Source organism: Panthera leo, chromosome D4, assembly GCF_018350215.1.
Source record: "Panthera leo isolate Ple1 chromosome D4, P.leo_Ple1_pat1.1, whole genome shotgun sequence".
Lineage (NCBI taxonomy): Eukaryota > Metazoa > Chordata > Mammalia > Carnivora > Felidae > Panthera > Panthera leo.
Window position 1 is genome coordinate 35,161,168 of NC_056691.1, and position 18,853 is coordinate 35,180,020.

The 18,853-nt window shown below is 35.7% G+C and overlaps 1 long non-coding RNA gene across 2 annotated transcripts in view; it reads right to left on the minus strand.

The window, feature by feature from the left end:
• Positions 1–2,215: 2,215 nt before the first annotated feature.
• LOC122205353 overlaps positions 2,216–18,853 on the minus strand; it is a 579,915-nt gene continuing 563,277 nt past the window's right edge. For both annotated transcript variants that reach the window (XR_006196015.1, XR_006196014.1), the window contains one exon: positions 2,216–2,284. This is a non-coding gene — a long non-coding RNA (uncharacterized LOC122205353). The remainder of the gene's footprint in view (positions 2,285–18,853) is intronic.

Genomic DNA, 18,853 nt, shown 5'->3' on the forward strand with positions numbered 1-18,853 from the left:
CTCGCAGCATCTGGCTGGCTCAGTTGAAGGAGCATGAGACTCTTGATCTCAGTGCTGTGGGTACAAGCCCCACTTTGGGTGTAGATTATTAAAAAAAAATCATTAAAAAAGGAATCTCTCTCACTCTACAGTTTTCTGATATTTTAAACTCCCTTTCTCTCTTACCTGGACCCTTCTCAATAACTTTTAAGAATGTTCAATTCTCTCACATTAAAACAACCAAAGAAGCTAAATTAGGCAACAGAACTTCCTCCTCCAGCTACCACCCTGCCCCCCTTTAGCTTGTTCTCTTTACCTTTTATATTTTATTTTTTTAAATGCTTATTTATTTATTTTGAGAGAGAAAGAAAGAGAGCAGGGAAGGGGCAGAGAGAAAGAAGAGAGAGAATTCCAAGCAGGCTTCCATGCTTAGTGTGGAGCCTGATGCAGGGCTCAATCTCATGACCCTGAGATCATGGTCTGAGCAGTAATCAACAGTTGGAGACTTCACTGAGCTACCCAGGTGCCCCTCTTTACCTTTTTATTATTTAACATAATCCATCACATCTCTCCACCTCCCAGATAACACCTGTCATCTCTCTCCTCAACTCCTGTAATAGCCTCCTGGCTGGTTTCTCTGCCTCTGTTATGATTCCCCTCAAATCTTTTCTCCACACTGCCCCAAACAAATATTTTGGGAAGGCAATACAGATCATGTTAACTCCTCACACTAAACACCTTTCCATGGATCCTTTTCCATTTGAGCATTTAGACCAATGTTCTTTAAATGCTCTTGGAGGCCCTGTGTGATCTCTCTTGCTATCTCTCTCCAGCCTTATCTTCCTGACTGCCCTTAGCAATTTGAGTTTCAATCAGACAAACTTTTCATTTTCACTTTCTTTTACTTACACTCAATATGTTCCCTCTTGCCACAGAGTCTTCCTGTTATAGTTTCCATTTACCTATATTTACTTAACCAATTTCCACTTATTCTGTACATTGCAATTTAGCACCATTTTTCCCCATGAGATCCTTCACCGAGTACATTAAATTCCCTCTATACTCTGATATCATACCTCATACCTTTCTTCCTTAGAACAGTCAACAGTTTTCATCTCATGCATATTGTGGGGATGAGTGAAAGAATACCTACCTTCTCTATTAGGCTATGTATTCCATGGGTTTTTAGACTTAATTTTTGTTCAGTCTCGTAACCCCAGGGCCAGTGTGCCAGTGCCTGGCATATACTTAGTAATAAATACCTGTCGACTAAGGTTGCTTCTATGCCTTTCTCCAATTTTGCTGTTTCTTTCTCAGACATTTCTGTGCTTTCAGTTCAAAGAGGGGGGAGAGAAGAAAATACCAAAGGTGCTGCAATTTTTCTCTTGATCTTTAATCCCCTTTTTATTTTTTCTCCTCTTTAAAATCCTGCAAAGTTGAGTCTCCAGATATGTGATGGGGAAAAAAAAAGTATATATTTCTACATTTCATTCAGATGAATGAATGAATATGACCATTCAGATATGGCCTAAGATGCAATCCGTGAGTGCTTATTTCTGTCCCAAAAGATGCATTTGGCCCATAACTCAAGGGGGGAGAAAAAGTACCAATAAACACTTGGGATTCCAGATATTACTATATTGGCCAAGAAAGGAGGAATAGGGGAAAAAATGGAAAAAAGGTTTTCCAGTAGAAGCCATTTGGAAGGGGAAGAACTCCAGCAGGACTCCTCAAATGGGAGGCACGAGATGGAGGCAAAGAGGACGTACCTCAACCCAAGACCTTAGATTCATTTGAATATATCAATTGAATGAATGATATTTTTCATTTCTTGCAAATTGTGAAATGAAGGACTTGTAGCAGCTAAATTTCAATTTAGCACTCATGACATGTAGTTCCTTAAAATCTCATTGATTTATACACTTGCTCTTCTTTTTTTCATGGTTATGATAAATAACTAAAAAATTGAGTCTATCACAACGGTGATAAATAAGGTCATTTTTCATTTATAATGGAAAGCTTGTCTTTCTTGAGGTTATATGCCGCATAGGTAGAAGCTGAAACTTACTCATAACATGAATGATGGGTAGCTAAAGGGTCCGTTTGTCATAGTCCGTCTAGTGCAAACGAGATGGCTACAAAGCTTAGAGCCCATCCATTTATTTACAGAGACAGATTAATTTTTCCATCTTTTATTTTCTCTTTTGAACCTTAGTTTACAATGAAGGTTCCTGGAGTCTTCCCTGAAACATACACGCACACAGAATGTGACAATTTTCATGGTCTCCAGGTCTCAAATATTTCACTGAGGAAAAAGGAAGACTTTGAGAAGTTTTAAAGACAAGGAAAAAAAACAGAATTGTGAAAGAAAAGATTAAGATTCAGACAGAATGTAAAACCTTTGAAATTATGTTTTTTTTCAGTACAAAATGATGTTTTCAGGTGAAGAAGTCTCCACCAGTGCCATGTTTTAAGCAGCTGAAACAAGAACAGCCTGTCCTGTTCAGCCTTAAATAGAGATTTGAATTGTATTACCATTACTATGGGGAAATTGTTTAATGCATTTGGCTTGCTAAATATTTCTTCTTGGGAAAAAAAAGAAGGAATATCTACAATGATTGGCAACAGAACAACATAAAAAATCATCAGAATATTTATATTTTTTATGTAAAAGAACATCCATTAAAGAGTTAGGTCTGAGGAATTCATTTTGAAGGGAATTAGCCCAAGGAGCTAACTGACTTATGGATTACAAAAGAATATTTTAATGATACATCAAAAAATGTAGTTGCTTTGGGCATCAATTGAAATATTAGGAATTACCATAATTGAATACATTTTCAAATATAAATAAAATGCAAATCTGACATCAGTTGCTATTTATTTGGATTAGAATGGTAAATACTTTTAATAACACATTAGAAAAATCATTAACTGAAGATCTATTTACTAAGTGACAATAATAAAAAGTGATGATCAAATGTGAGCAGATTTACATTTGCAATCTCAAATCTTTCAGTAATTTCTCATAAATAATCTCTAGATTTACCGTGTTTTTCAATGGGGACATTAATGTTACTTTAAGGAGACAATTCTCCCTCTTTGTGACTGGCTATATACTGTAAGACTTTTGACATTCTTCCTTCCTTGGTACTCAACTCTTCCCAGTCATTAAAACAACAAAAATCTCTCTTACAAACACACATTTTCAACTGCCTCCATGGGTTGGTGATGGTAATGCCTCCTTCCTTCAGAATGATTGCTAAAATATAAAGAAATGAGCTTCCCAGCAAACCCTTCACAGTCATCTCTGAATTACCGATTTGGTATATCAAAATGACATAAATGAAACCAGAGAATATATGGACTAGAGACACAGTATCGTAAAGATAAACACATTAAGTATTTTCAAAAGGGAAATAAGACATTCATTAGTATATTTTATTTATTTTATTTTATTTTTTATCTTATTTGAGACAGAGAGAGAGCACTCAAGACAGGGAGAGGGGCAAAGGGACAGGGAAAGACGGAATCTTAAGCAGGCTCCATGGCCCAGGGCAGAGCCCAATACGGGGCTTGATCTCACAATCCTGAGATCACGATCTGCACTGAAATCAAGAGTTAAATGTTTAGCGGACTGAGCTACCCACGTGCCCCCATTAGCATATTTTTTAAGTTTATATATTTATTTTAAGAAAGAGGGAGAGTGCAGGGGAGGGCAGAAAGAGAGGGAGACATAGAATCCTCAGCAGGCTCCAGGCTGTCAGCACAGAGCCCCCTATCTCACCAACCATGCGATCACGACCTGGGCTTAAATCAAGAGTTGGATGCTTAACCAACTGAGCCACCCTGGGACCCAAACATATTTTAAAATTAAAAAAAGCTATTAAGATATTTTAAGAAAAGTTGAACTCTACAATGAACCTTCAGGAAAACCAAAAAGACTGATTTAAAATGTGATAATTATTTTATATGTGTCATTTTTTTTTTCCATGAGAGATATGTATACCTTATTTAAATTTATTTTAATTCACTCACAGAGAGGAGAGAGGTGGGGGGGGGGAGAGAAAGCACAAGTGGGAGAGGAGCAGAGAGAGAGAGGGAGAGAGAATCCCAGGCAGGCTCTGCACTGTCAGTGCAAAGCCCAATGTGGGGCTAGAACTCATGAATGGTGAGATCATGACCCGAGCCGAAGGCAGATGCTTAACCAACTGAGCCACCCAGGAGCCCCTGTATACCTTAATTTAAAATATCAAAGTGAGGTTTTCTCATTATGTTAAGAATATATACAGTATTTCTAACATACATAAGCACAATTGAAATTCTAGGTGTCAGTTCACCTCTGTATCAGGATTTTGTCAACCTGAAAAACAGATCAATATAATGTTATATATGATACATATTTTGTTATAAACCAATATATTAAAACAAACAAAAAGTATTTTATTTTAAATGTGATTTTGTAGTGTAAGTAGCATGTATTTAACTATTGTTTTAACTATTAGCTATCTAAATTATGCACCAGTAAAAGGCTCTTTCCTCTAAAGAGCCTAATAGTATATATTCTAGGGTTTGCTTATCATATGGCCTCTGTTGCCACTACTCAATTCTGCCATGGCAGTGTAAAAGCAGCCACAGAAATAAGATAAAGAAGTGGGCATGGTTGTGTTTCCATAAAACTTTATTTAAAATAACAGGTGGCTTTGGTACACACAGGTGTACTTTGTCAAACCCTGGTGTCAATTATAAAATAACAAGAACGTCTTCAATAACGTAGATAAACTATGTCAAGAATGCATCTTTTCCATTGCTTTGAATTTTTTAAGAAAATGTGTAAAATTTCTACATTCTTAAATGTCTTTTAAAAATAAAGTTATATTAATAATAGAGAATGGCACACAAATCAGAAGTATATGCCAACTTTTTTTTTTTTAATCACTAAGGAAAAAAATAAAAATAACCATTTTAGTTTGGGACTGGTGGTAGTGAATTTCTAATTTGATGGTATTGTATTACAGCATAGCCAATGAAAGGAATATCTTTTAATGGACTGTTTAGATAAATGGTGTCGATGTCTTAATCTAATAATATTTGAATACCAATAAAAGCTATACTCACACTTCACCAATTACACACACACACACACACACACACACACACACACAAAATCTGGCCCTTCAAGGTATTATATTGCTGTTATATTTAGCAATATAAGAACACACCAGGGAGTACTTTCCATGACTTCATGTGAATCTCTAGATCATCTAGATTTGAGTTCCATTTCAACTTGAGGATTCCTAAATCTTAGAGAAAGAAAATCACATCAAGGTTCTTGTGTGTGGTTAGTGCACTGAAATTTCGGTGGTTTCAAGTGTCATATACTCTCTATATGAACTCTAGAAATGGATTAAGATATTTGGCATTGATAAACCCAAATTCTTAAACCTAGTTTAGAAAGCCGTATATTTTAATGCATTCCACTATAACAGTTTTCTCAAAGTGTCGTCCTCTGATCTGTTTTATTAGAACCACTTAGAAAGTTTTTTTTTTTTTTTAACAGACATTTCAGTCCCCATCCTAAGCCCATTGGGTTAAAATCTCTGTAGATAGTGATGAGTTTATAAATTCATGGATATATATTCAGGATTTTCTGACATAATCATCCCAACTACATTTCTCTGACTAGCTTCTAGGGGGTCAATGTTTTGGGTAAGCTTATGGTATCGTTAAAGTGTGGATATGCTATTACTACCATTTCTGGATCCTTCATTAATGTTTTCTGTAAAGCTATTGGACTGTGAACGTTCATCCTCCTGGAGTGGTGCTTAAAGCCTACAGGCCAATTCACAGAACAAATCTTTATCATTATGGATGAGGCCAAATCTTAACAAATATATTGCAAAGAGTATTCTTCCATTATTGTTTTATTAGAATATGATGCTATATTCAGTAAGATAATGATTTATGATGAATGAAATACATTAAAATTTGAGAATTAAATATTTGAAAATATATTAAAAGCTTTCTTATATCGATAACCACAGCTTACAGTGCCTCCGACTACTCTAGTGAATTCTTAATAAAAGAGACCAGGGGAATTTGATTTCTTTCCCAGAAACTCTAATAGTAAGTTCATGAAGGATTTAAATGTAGAATGCTGTGTGTAATCTTAATCAGATTGAGATTCATTGAACCTAAACTATTTTCAGGCACATAGTTGTTAAAAAATTCAAGATGCTTAACTGAAAGTAGGATATGACAACTTGTCTTAAAGAATATGAAGTCTACAATAGCTTAATGCTAAAGCACATTAATTGGATTTAATAAACCTAACATCTTCACTATTCAAACACCATTCAATACTGGCCAGTTGTACATCATTTGGGACAATTTAGAGTTTGGGAATGTGCACTGACCATGTCTACCAAACAAATAGTATAGCAATCTTTATCAGAATAGTAATGTCTTGGGGCGCCTGGGTGGCTCAGTCGGTTGAGCGGCCGACTCCGGCTCAGGTCATGATCTCGCAGTCCGTGAGTTCGAGCCCCGCGTCGGGCTCTGTGCTGACAGCTCAGAGCCTGGAGCCTGCTTCCGATTCTGTGTCTCCCTCTTTCTCTGACCCTCCCCCGTTCATGCTCTGTCTCTCTCTGTCTCAAAAATAAATAAACGTTAAAAAAAATTTAAAAAAAGAATAGTAATGTCTTACCATGACATCTAAAGAACTTAAATATGGTCCAGTTTATTATCAAGTAAAATATTGGGGGGAAAAAGAGCAGATACAAACTATTAGGAAAAAAACTATTAGGAATCATGCAGATTTAAATTGAAAGGGAGCATACAGTGAGTCATATGCATTCATTCATATGCATGCAACCTGCGCTATGTAAGATATGTAATCAGTGGGAAAAATGATTTGATTCAACAAATTGGGTTACTTCTTTCTCATTTGATGACTTATTTTATGTCACAAAAGGTTAAATAAGTATATACATCTTTAACTCAAATACATATGTACATATGTAAACCCCCCCCCTTTTTTTTTCTGGAAAATGCTCTTCATCGCAGCAAAACATCCTTAAATCATATCGTTTATGTGACAAACTAAGGTCACGATAAATTTTCCTTAACGAAGAAAACCAGCATGAAACATTTTCCTACTTCTGGGAAAAATAACCATTGGGCATTTTGACAAAATTAAGAGTGAGCTACTGTTTTATTTTCACTAGCAGCCAGTCACACTTTGATATGTACATATGCTAAGTGATTTTGAAAAATCCCTGTGTATTGTGAAATCCCTATTACCTAAGACATCTAAAAGTATTTCACACTCACTGCAGTGTGCTTATGAAGAAGTTTTTTTAAGAGAAAATATCTGTAATTCATGATTATATTTCCAAGTACACCTGAATTCATCAAGTTACCTATTTTGAATATATTATCAAAAATAACTTCAAAAGCAAGCATGCAAACAAGTAGACAAATGCCTCTAGTCAGTCAGGTGACTGAAGTTGAATAGTGTCTATTCAATTAGTTTATATTTTATTTAAATATAAAATTAATGATTCAAATACTGTGCTTCCTTAAAAGGAAATTTCTACACCATGTTGTCTAAGCAACATGACTTTATAGGTAAAACGCCACATTTTTGTAAGTGATCTATGATTATTGAGTTAAAACTAAACCACTCATAGAAAAAATCAGGTATTTTAAGAAATAAAAACAATTCCATTTATTGTATAAGAAATCAAAATTTCTCATTTTCTTTGTTTCCACCCCACATTGTTCCTAAACAATGTGATTTAAGAAGCTAATAGTGCTAGCAAAACTGGATAGCAATATGCAGAAGAATGAAAGTGGACGACTTTCTTGCACCATACACAAAAATAAATTCAAAAAGGATGAAAGGCCTAAATGTGAGACAGGAAACCATCAAAATCCTACAGGAGGAAACAAGCAGAAACCTCTTTGACCTCAGCTGCAGCAACTTCTTATTAGACATGTCTCCGGAGGTAAGAGAAACAAAAGCAAAAATGAACTGTTGGGACCTCATCAAGATAAAAAGCTTCTGCACAGCAAAAGAAACAATCAGCAAAACTAAAAGGCAACCGACAGAACAGAAGAAGATATTTTCAAATTACCTACTGGATAAAGGGTTAGTATCCAAAATCTATAAAGAATTTAGCAAACTCAACACCTCAAAAAACAATTCAGTGAAGAAATGGGCAGAAGACATGAATAGACACTTTTCCAAAGAATGCATCCAGATGCCTAACAGACACATGAAAAGATGCTCAACATCACTCATCATCAGGGAAATACAAATCAAAACCACAATGAAATACCACCTCACACCTGTCAGAATTGCTAAAATGAACAATTCAGGAAGCAACAGATGTTGGCAAGGATGCACAGAAGGGGGAACACTTTTGCACTGTTGGTAGGAATGCAAATTGGTGCAGCCACTCTGGAGAACAGTATGGAGGGTCCTCAAAAAATTAAAAATAGAAGTACCCATGACCCAGCAATTGCACTGCTAGTTATTTATCAAAAGGATATAAAAAGGCTGATTCAAAAGGGCACATGTATTCCAGTGTTTATAGCAACGCTATCAACAATAGCCAAATTACGGAAAAAGCCTAAACTAATGAATGGATAAAGAATATGTGGTATATATTAACAATGGAATACTACTTAGCAATCAGAAAGAATGAAATCTTGTCATTTGCAACAATGTGGATGGAACTAGAGTGTATTATGCTAAATAAAATAAGTCAGAGAAAGAGAAAATATGATTTCACTCATATGTGGAATATAAGAAACACAACAGATAAACATAAGGGAAGGGAAGGAAAAATAAGATAAAAACAGAGAAGAAAAACAATAAGAGACTCTTAAATACAGAAAACAAATTGAGTGTTGCTGGAGGGGAGGTGGGGGGTGATGGGCTAAATAGGTGATGGGCATTATGGAGGGCACTTGTTCAAATGAGTACTAGGTGTTACATGGAAGTGATGAATCACTGGGTTCTACTCCTGAAACTAATACTATACTGTATGGTAACTAACTTGAATTTAAATTAAAAAAAAAAAAGAATATAAGGCAACCATAAAAAAAGCTTACCAAGGTACATAAATAAGAATATAGTAAGATAACTGTAAATTAAAATTAGATGAGAAAGAGAGGGTTAATACAGAGAGAGACACACACATGCCACAAGCTTAGGGTGATCAAATGGAACCAAGAATAAGGCTGATGCAAAATACATATTATTGCATTGTGAAAATTAATAAAGGAAAACTTCACTAAAGTGGACTCAGGAGGCTACAAGGGGAGGCTGGAAGATGGAGCCAAGTACTACTCCATGCCAAATATAGGAAGAGTTGTTAATTACCAACTCCAACAGAGGACTCCTTAACAGGAAAGAATCATCAATTACAAGTCTCAAGGAAAGATGTACATTGAATTTCCTATGAGAAATCAACTACCCTTGTAACTCAGGAAATGAGAAACCATCATCACCTTGAACTCCTGCTTTTCTCCAATGGGCTTTTTTTTACTCAAAACACCTTTCAATTTCCTTTTCCTTCTCCCTGAAATCATGTTCCTCTCCTTTGTTTGTAGGACTTGCCTATATTTTTGCCATAGTTTGAATATTCTGAATTATCATTCTCTATTATCTTGAATGAACACATTTTGCCGGTAAAATAACTGACAATTTTATTTTGAAGGTTAACAGGATCATAGGAAATGTTAGGAGAAAGGACCTAGTTGGTAACATTACAAGAAGCATGAATGGATGTTTGCCAAACTCATTTAAAAATTTTTTTTAATGTTTATTTATTTTTGAGAGAGAGAAAGAGACAGTGTGTAAATGGGGAAGGGGCAGAGAGAGGGAGACACAGAATCTGAAGCAGGCTCCAGGCTCCCAGCTGTCAGCCCAGAGCCTGACACAGCGCTCAAACCCACAAACCATGAGATCATGACCTGAGTTGAAGTCGGACACATAACCAACTGGCCCCATGTTTGCCAAACTTATAAGCTAAACTTTAAGAAAGCTGATTTCAGAAAAGTCTTTTCTTTCTTTTTCTTTCTTTCTTTCTTTCTTTCTCTTTCTTTCTTTCTCTCTCTCTCTTTCTTTCTTTTTTTTTTAGACTTATTTATTTAAGAGAGAGAGCACGAATGGGGGAGGGACACAGAGAGGGGGAGAAAGGATATCCCAAGCAAATTCTGATCTGACAGCATGGAGCCAGATGCGGGGCTTGATCTCAGGAACCATGAGATCATGACCTAAGCCAAAATCAAAAGTCTGATGCTTAACCGGTTGAGCCACCCAGGTGTCCCAGAAAATTCTTATGATATAAGGTGGGGGGATAGAGAATTTAATATGAAAATTACCAACCACACAACTCTAATGGCTCCATTTAAATAAAAAGAGGAAAAAGCACAGTAATAAGAGGATAAACAAAATGGAGGGGAAAGCACACACAATTTGGGGTTTGAGTGCAGTCTCCTTCAAATTTAACACAAGCTTATTATGAAGTTAATGTAGTAAGAAAAATAATAGCCACTATTTCTTGAGGATCTAGTCTATGCAACAACATTGCCCATCCTTCATCATTTCTCACAATAACGTTGCAGGGCGTTATCAACACCCATTATCTTTATAATCAACATAGCATTTGAGTTTGGGGAGTTTCCGTAACTTGTTCAAGTCCCATATCTGGAAGTAGAATCAAGACACTCTAAGTCCATCTATTTATTCATGTTCTGTGCTACTAGGAACTTCAGAAACAGAAGCCCTCAATCCAACACCTTAATCTGCCAAATTAAACCTTTTAAATTGAGCATTATCATTTTGTTGTTATTTACTTAATGCCCACAATGTGCCAGGCAATTTGCTAGCCTCTTACACCACCAACAATGTCTGGATTTAAATTCTACCTCAAAACTCGGTGTCTCTGTTGCCCTATCAGTAAAACTGAGATAATCATAAAAGCGATTTTAAGCGTTTATAAGAAAATATTTATAAAGCACTTAGAACTCCATTGGGCACACACCAGGCACCCAGTAAATGATAGCTACTTCTTATTACTCACTGATAAAGTTTGTCTCCTTTACTTTCTACGTCTAGCATAGGAACAGCGCCTGAGACCAAAAGGAAGCTAAGTATTTTTTGAAAGAATGAATTAACATTTAAGACAACTAAAGAGAATAAAATATAAAGTGATTAAGCAAATCACCAGAGTTGATCTCTTTAGAAGTCTAGATTTTATGAGTATTCTTTCCTCTTGCTCCCTAGCTTACCCTGGGCTCAGCAATGTCTGGAGATTTTAAAGTATTTGAAGCTTTTCACGGGATTTTCCCACCTCTCTAACCCCTTCTAATTACCATGCAGCACCAGCATGACTCTGCATCTCAAAAATGTGTGTCAGAACAGTTGTGTTTTGCATTTTATTTGATCATGGCAGTAAACTAAATTTTCAAAGTTTGTGAAACAACTAATAGGATCATTGACTCACAACCTACAGACATTACAGGGGACTTTAGGCTTTATTTCAGGTCAAAGCCCCCGATTGCACTTTGGGTATCATCAATAAACCATGGGGTCATTCCTGGCAAAGTGCAGTCTTACAGGTGCGCTGATTACACTGCAAGACAATCTGCAGAAGCACAGTCCGTCTGTTTCATCATCTCTCTTCCCTCTATGCTCGGTAACAATTGCTCTGTGTCAAACAGAGAGACAGATAAGGCAGTGTGTCTGGGTCTAAAGTTTGAAATTCGCTCTTTTTCTAAATCTTGAATATGTTTTAAGCTTAAACCTTTGATAATGTACAGGAGATGAGATCACTTGTCCAAAGTTAAATGCTCATTGAGATGAGACAGGTCACTGCTGTAAAGTTATCATTCATTGGTTTCTTAAACTATGACAGTGATTATTTTGAGAAATGAGGAAAGATGCTTAGAATTGGAAGACTGGGACAAAAAATACACCTTGTCTACACTTGTTCTACAACTTACATATTTTTAAGGTTTTTACTATTACTTTAGTAAATTAAATTCACTTTTAATTTACTTTTAATTTAATTCACTTTAATAATAAAGTGAATTATAATAATATTAATAATAATAATTAATAAGAATAATAAAATTAATTCACTTTTAATTTACTATTTTGAATCCTCCATTAGAACATGATAACCTCAAAGGCAAAAATCACAATCTAAAGTTTGTGCTCTCACCTGCACCACTGTATGTGGCCATAAATAAGTAATTTAATTTTTCTGAACCTCAGTTTCCACACCTACGTAATCTCTTTCCTTAATTATTTCAAAGAGATTAAACCTAAATGTATAAAAATGCTCTGAAAAAGGCAAACTACTAAATAAACACAGGGCATGATATAGGTATAAAAAGACAAAAAAATAAAGTCCAACCATTTTTTTTCATTGAGAAAATTTAATGATCCATCCAAATTTATTTGGTAAATATATAAAGCAAAAGAAGTTCAAAGTTTACTTTGCCTAAGATCAAACTCAGAAGAATTGTAGGTGGTAAATGATATACCTGGGTGAAATCAAGTGGAGCTTTTAAGTTCTCATGCTGAAAGTGCCTTTAATCTGTCACATATTTTTATTCAGTTCATTAAAGAACATGCATAAACATGGATTTTTTTAGTGTGTTTAAATTACCATCCTAAAGATTCAAATCAGTGAGGCATACATTATCAATTTCCTCTTTAATATTCATTGTGATCTACTCAGTGGATTTCCTTCCTAATGAGAGCATATCATCTGAAGAACTCACCTTCCTGTGCCCGAACTTAGCAAATTTAGCCTATCCTTGAACAGCACATTTTTTTAAATCACTTGTTAAACTGTTGTGTGTTTTTATAGCTATGTATCTTCAATATCCTCTCATCTACTCTGTATACGTCTATTCGCCTTGAATTCAGGTTTTTTTTTTTCCTTTGTTAACTTAAAATCATGTCTATTTGGGTTTTTTTAGTCAGAATTGTATTTTAGGTAGAGTCTTAAATGATCAGATCCAGTGTCATTAACAACTAACAAATGGACAATTACCAAGAATATAGTCTAAGTCTAACTCTTCAAACAATTATGTTCTCAAATGTCATAATTACATGCAATAACAAAGTTTATAGTTACATGTAAAAATATGACACTATGTAATTATATTCTAGTTATTATCAAGTCAAACATTTATTTAAAATGTTTATTTTTTAACAAGACAAAAATGATATAGAATAAATATTAGTATACACATATGTTCATAAAAATAAAAGACAGATCCCTCTTAGAGATCTTATGAATGGCATAACATAATGGGGACAAAACACAAGATAAGATGTAGTTAAATTTTCAACTGCATAATTTTACAGTGTATGCAATAGAAGCCAAATATAGACTCGAAGAATTCAAGATGCTAATGGGTGGAAGTGGACCAAAACTAGAAAAATGAATAACAAAGCAGACCAGGAAGAACACAGATGTTACTATAATCAAGGAAAAGGATATAAATAAGGACAATTTTTTAAAATGTTTTATGAATTTTTGAGAGAAAGCATGAGCGGGGGAGGAGCAGAGAGCTAGGGGGACAGAAGATCCTAAGGGGCCTCACCACTGACAGTAGTCCTCAAACTCATGAACCGTGAGATCATGACCTCAGCCAAGGTCAGACACTCTACCAACTGAGCCACCCAGGAGCCCCTAAAGAAAGAGAAATTTGAAAACTAAACCAGAACACACAGGTCTGGGGAAGTACATATTCCTGGAAGCCTTCTCTGACTGAAGCAGACATTATGTTGGGAATTAATGGAATATAAACATCAAGTAAAACTATATTAGGGCAGGTTTGATTGCCAGAAAATTCTAAAGCAGATGCTGTAGGCAACAGAAGTCCTCATAAATCTAAGAACAAGGAACAAACAAGATGTAAGAGCATTAGGAAGGCAAAGAATAGAAAAAATGCAGTGTGAAGAGGAGACAAAGAAATTATAAGAGTAGTCCAGTCATGGGGAAGGAGAACACTGGGGAAGGAAAAGATAGAATGAGAATCTTTTCAAAGTACAACCAATCTCATGACAGACTTACAAAATACATCCTAAAACATGAGGTAGGAGAAGGATTCAAAGTTTTCAGCCATGGAGATGATGAGAAGATGTTTCCATGTGCTTGTGAAATACAGCTCTAGATTCCTCCACAAGTACTAACTTCACTTTGTACTTGCTATCATTTATTTTATGATTATGCTACACAAATCATCATTGCTTTTATCTTATCTTCTACTGATCAATCTGAATTTGTGCCTATGTAATCAGTGTATTAATGGTCCAAGTTTTTCATTTCTCTTACTTTCTTTTTTTAATTGTTATTATTATTTTTTAAGTTTATTTATTTATTTTTGAAAGAGAGAGCACAAGTGAGGGAGAGGCAGAGACAGAGCGAGAGAGAGAGAATTTCAAGCAGACTGTGCACTGCCAGGAAACAGCCAGACGTGGGGTTTAGACTCACCATCCGTGAGATCGATCATGCCCTGAGCCAAAATCAAGAGCCAGTCACTTAACTGACTGAGCCACCCAGGTACCCCTCTCTTATCTTCTGTTATATCATAACTGTGGTTACACTGTTTGTGCTAAACAAAAGCTTAATAAAGGAATTAAGTTGCAGGTAGACATTTCTATCAGATAGCTAGGTCCAATCTTAGGCTTAAATAATTCCACAGAGAATTCCTTTATCATGTTTCAACCCACATTTCAAGTAGTCTCAAGGGCTAGGGTGTATCCTACATAGAAAACTCACAGGTAGGGGAAAACCAGTATTTTTAATTAAACTGGAATACATTTTTCAAAAGAACACGTGGATAAATTTTCTTTGTATTTTCCACTACAAGTTGTCAGTTGAAAAAGAGACTTGTCAAAATTCTCTTTCAAGTATCTAGAAGGAAATCTTATAAGAGAAACTCTGTATTAAAAATTTGTTTGATAGGTTAATACAAGATCTGGCTTTTGGAACTTATTCTGACTTGCCTGCATTCTTGGCCGTCCAAAATTTCAGCCATGCTGACTCCGGTGAAAAAGCACCACTATCAGGAGTACGATGAACATAGAAGATTTTTAGGAAAAATTACCTACATTTGAATTCAGGATGATGAATTCTCATACAAGGATAGTTTTCTTGTTTTTAGGTCCCCCATTTCCTGCCCTCCTCCCCCACCCACTGCCACACACACACCAAGTCGTCATGTGGTCAGTTTGTAACAAAGGAAGGAACTCAGCATTTGCCAGGCAAGTGTTCTGTGTTCTACCTTGTCTACCCCGAAAGCTCTGGGGTTGTCTTTCTTTGCAGTGGCAAATGTAGTCTAATTAGGTCAAGTACAATCATCCCATAGGTGATGATTACTAAGAGGTTTTGCCATCTTGTATTTCTCTTTAATGGGTTCTCCTATAATCATAATTGCAGAAATATCCTGTAATGATTATATTCATCTTCCAGAGCTGTCATAACAAAGTACCACAGATTGGATGGCTTAAACAAAAGAAATTTATTTCTCACAGTTCTGGAGGCTGGTGTCTCTTTCTCTTCTTACAATAAGAACACCAGTCATGGGCACCTGGGTGGCTCAGTTGGTTCTTACAATACAAACACCAGTCATGGGGTGACTGGGTGGCTCAGTTGGTTAAGCATCTGGCTCTTGATTTCAGCTCAGGGCATGATCTCACGGTTGGTGAGTTAGAGACCAGCATTGGGCTCTGTGCTGACAGCGTGGAGCCTGCTCAGGATTCTCTTTCTCCTTCTCTCTCTGTCCCTCCCCTGCTCACCATTTCTCTCTCTCTTGAAATAAATCAATAAACTAAAAAACAAAACAAACAAACAAAAAAAGATATTGGATTAGGTCCCCAACTTTATGACCTCCATTTAACCTTAACTACTTGTTTAAAGGCCTTATCTGCAAATACAGTCACAGTGGGGAATAGAGCTTCAACATACATATTTTAGGGGGCACAATTCAGTCCATAAAAGTGATAATTCATGAATTTCATAAAATTTTGTCATCCCTGCTCATACAGCTACAACTTCTACCAATTACCATGAAATCCTATTAGCCGTAAGTACTCTTTATAATCAAAGCCCTCTGGTTTGAAAACCGGGAATCTCTTAACAGCACTCACTTTCTTCCCTCATACCAGTAACATTTTTTATATATCATAGAATCATAAACATATTATAAAACTTAATGCACAATAGTCATAACCACCCTGAAACTCTTCCACTTGTTATTAGAGTCTCATTTATTAATATCATGTTCCTAACGTATAACATCTCATATAGTATGCAATAAGATTCTAATGTAAGCATATATAAGAGGGTTTATAAGATTCTAATGTAAACATAAATACACAGGGTTTAGGGTAAAAGGAACATGCTGGGAGGTGGGGGAGATTCTCAGAGAACAGATGACACCGAAATGAAAAAGTAAAATAAGATAAAAATGAAAAATCAGCTGTGTCCAGTTGAGGTAAGGAAAAGTCAAAGGAGGGGAGAGAAAGAAGATGGACAATGCCAGGGAAAAATTAAGTTCGGTAACTTCCTGGCATTTAATGCTTAGAGCATTCCTGTGATATGTGCTTTACAGCTCCAGAGCAGGCCAGCCTGGCAGCCAGTACCGTATGACCCAAGGAAGCTAAAGTGAAGACCACTTATCAGTAGCTGACATAAAGACAAGCTGGGAAGGAACAGCAGGCAAGGAAACAGAGGCTGTTTCAACTGGGTCTCTCTAGGCCTGAGACCAAGCCCAGCTAAAATAGTGGGCCCACATCTTCTTGACTATGTTCCCATTGTGGGCCTGGAAGGGAATAAACTATAATTGCAGAGAATCCTTTGTGCGGGGAATCTGTGCTATCCACAGGGGTGTTACTCAGATGCCAGTCCAGAGAGGACATGAAGTGTCAAAGTTGTGGTTGAGGAAAATGGGTTTTAAAGGTATAGTTGTAGGGCGCCTGGGTGACTCAGTCCATTAAGCTTCAGACTTTGGCTTAGGTCATGATCTCACGGTTTGTGAGTTTGAGCCCCACCTTGGACTCTCTGTTCTCAGCTCAGCACAGATCCCGCTTTGAATCCCCTGTCCCCCTTTCTCTCTGCCCTCTCCTTTTGGTTCTCTCTCTCTCTCTTAAAATGAATAAACTTAAAAAAATAAATAAATAAAGATTTAGTTGCTCAGGCAGTGTTTAAAAGTATAAACTTTGCACCCATTTACTATTTCATATGCGTTTTCCATTAATTATATTCTTTTTTTTAATGTTTATTTATTTTTGAGAGAGAGAGAGCAAGAGCAGGAGAGGCAGAGAGAGAGGGAGACAAAGGATCTGAAGGAAGCTCTGTGTGGAGCTCTGTGTGGAGAGCCCAAAATGGGGTTCAAACTCATGAATCGTGAGATCATGACCTGAGCCGAAGTTAGACACTTAACATACTGAGCCACATAGGTGCCCCTCTGTTAATTATATTCTTGTGTTTCTCTGTGTTAACTTCTTAACTAACACATCAGATATATCTATGAGCAAGGTACAAAGAAAACATGGCAATTTATGTTAGTCTAGGACATTTAACTTTGGGAAATGTATGTAAATATGCACTAATAAAAGTGCTAAGACTAAGAGAATAAAACTCTTGATATAATAATCACTAGTGTCAAGGTCAAATATTAACATAAGCATTTAAAATATTATCATATAAAGAGAAGATACAAGATACCTCCCTGAATTTAACTAAAAATGTTGTATTTTAAGTTTTAAGATTGACATGGCCGTATCTCACCATGATATTCTACTAGTATCCGTAAGGTGAATAAAAGATTTTTTTTTTTGCATATTTGCTAGGATTAAAAAGTAAGTCCAAACTATAGAGTTCAAGTTTTTCTTTTTTTCTGGAGGTGGCGGTGGATGCAATTTTTTATTGCTGATGTACACATTATGTTCATCAAAAAATAAATGAAGCAGCACATTTGTACCTGAAATAACATATTTGTCAATTGTGTGCTTAGTGTGTATTTTTTCCTTCTCATATACTGTTGTTATGGATGAGTAACATGCTGATGAAGAAGATTCTAGATTGTTTTTAATTTGAAAATTTCATAAGGCTTTTCCTACTAATTTAACTACCAAAATTGTTGGGGGCTGGGAAGAATTATCGGAAGGGTTTTTTAAAATGCTTACATAACTGTATAAATGTCATTTTATTAAAAATGACAATTGGAAAAAGTAGTATAGTATTGAGTTAAATATAACTCAATGTCATAAGCTCTCCACTCCAAATGCATTATCATTTAGTATATTATGCATATGGATTTAACAGTAGATGCTACCTTAGACACAATTATAAATATTTTATAAAATGTGAAGTGTTTTAATTGGAATAAACATGCCCGAATGTAAAATTACTTGTATAATTTCCCGATTTGATATTGTCAGATTCATCTTTATATTCCATTTGCACTTTAATGAACTAATTAAGTAATTGACTAAATTGACTTGAACATCAGAAATGTAAGCCTTTGGGACATTATTATTCCAATTCTACATGGTTTATCATGGGCATTATACACTAGCCCTGACTCAACATCTGTCTTTCCCCTCTAAGTGCCATTATTGTTTCCCTACCATGTAGTTGGCATCATAATGTTTTTCTTAATAGAAAAGTAATACATACTTAGAGAACATTTAGAGAACATAGCATGAAAAGGACAAAATCATCTTATTAACCAGACAAGTCCTAATACCTTTGCGTATATATTTTAAGGTAAAGGTTAGGGTCCCTGGACTCAGAGTGCCTGGGTTCAAGTCCTGACTCTGCTGTCTACTACT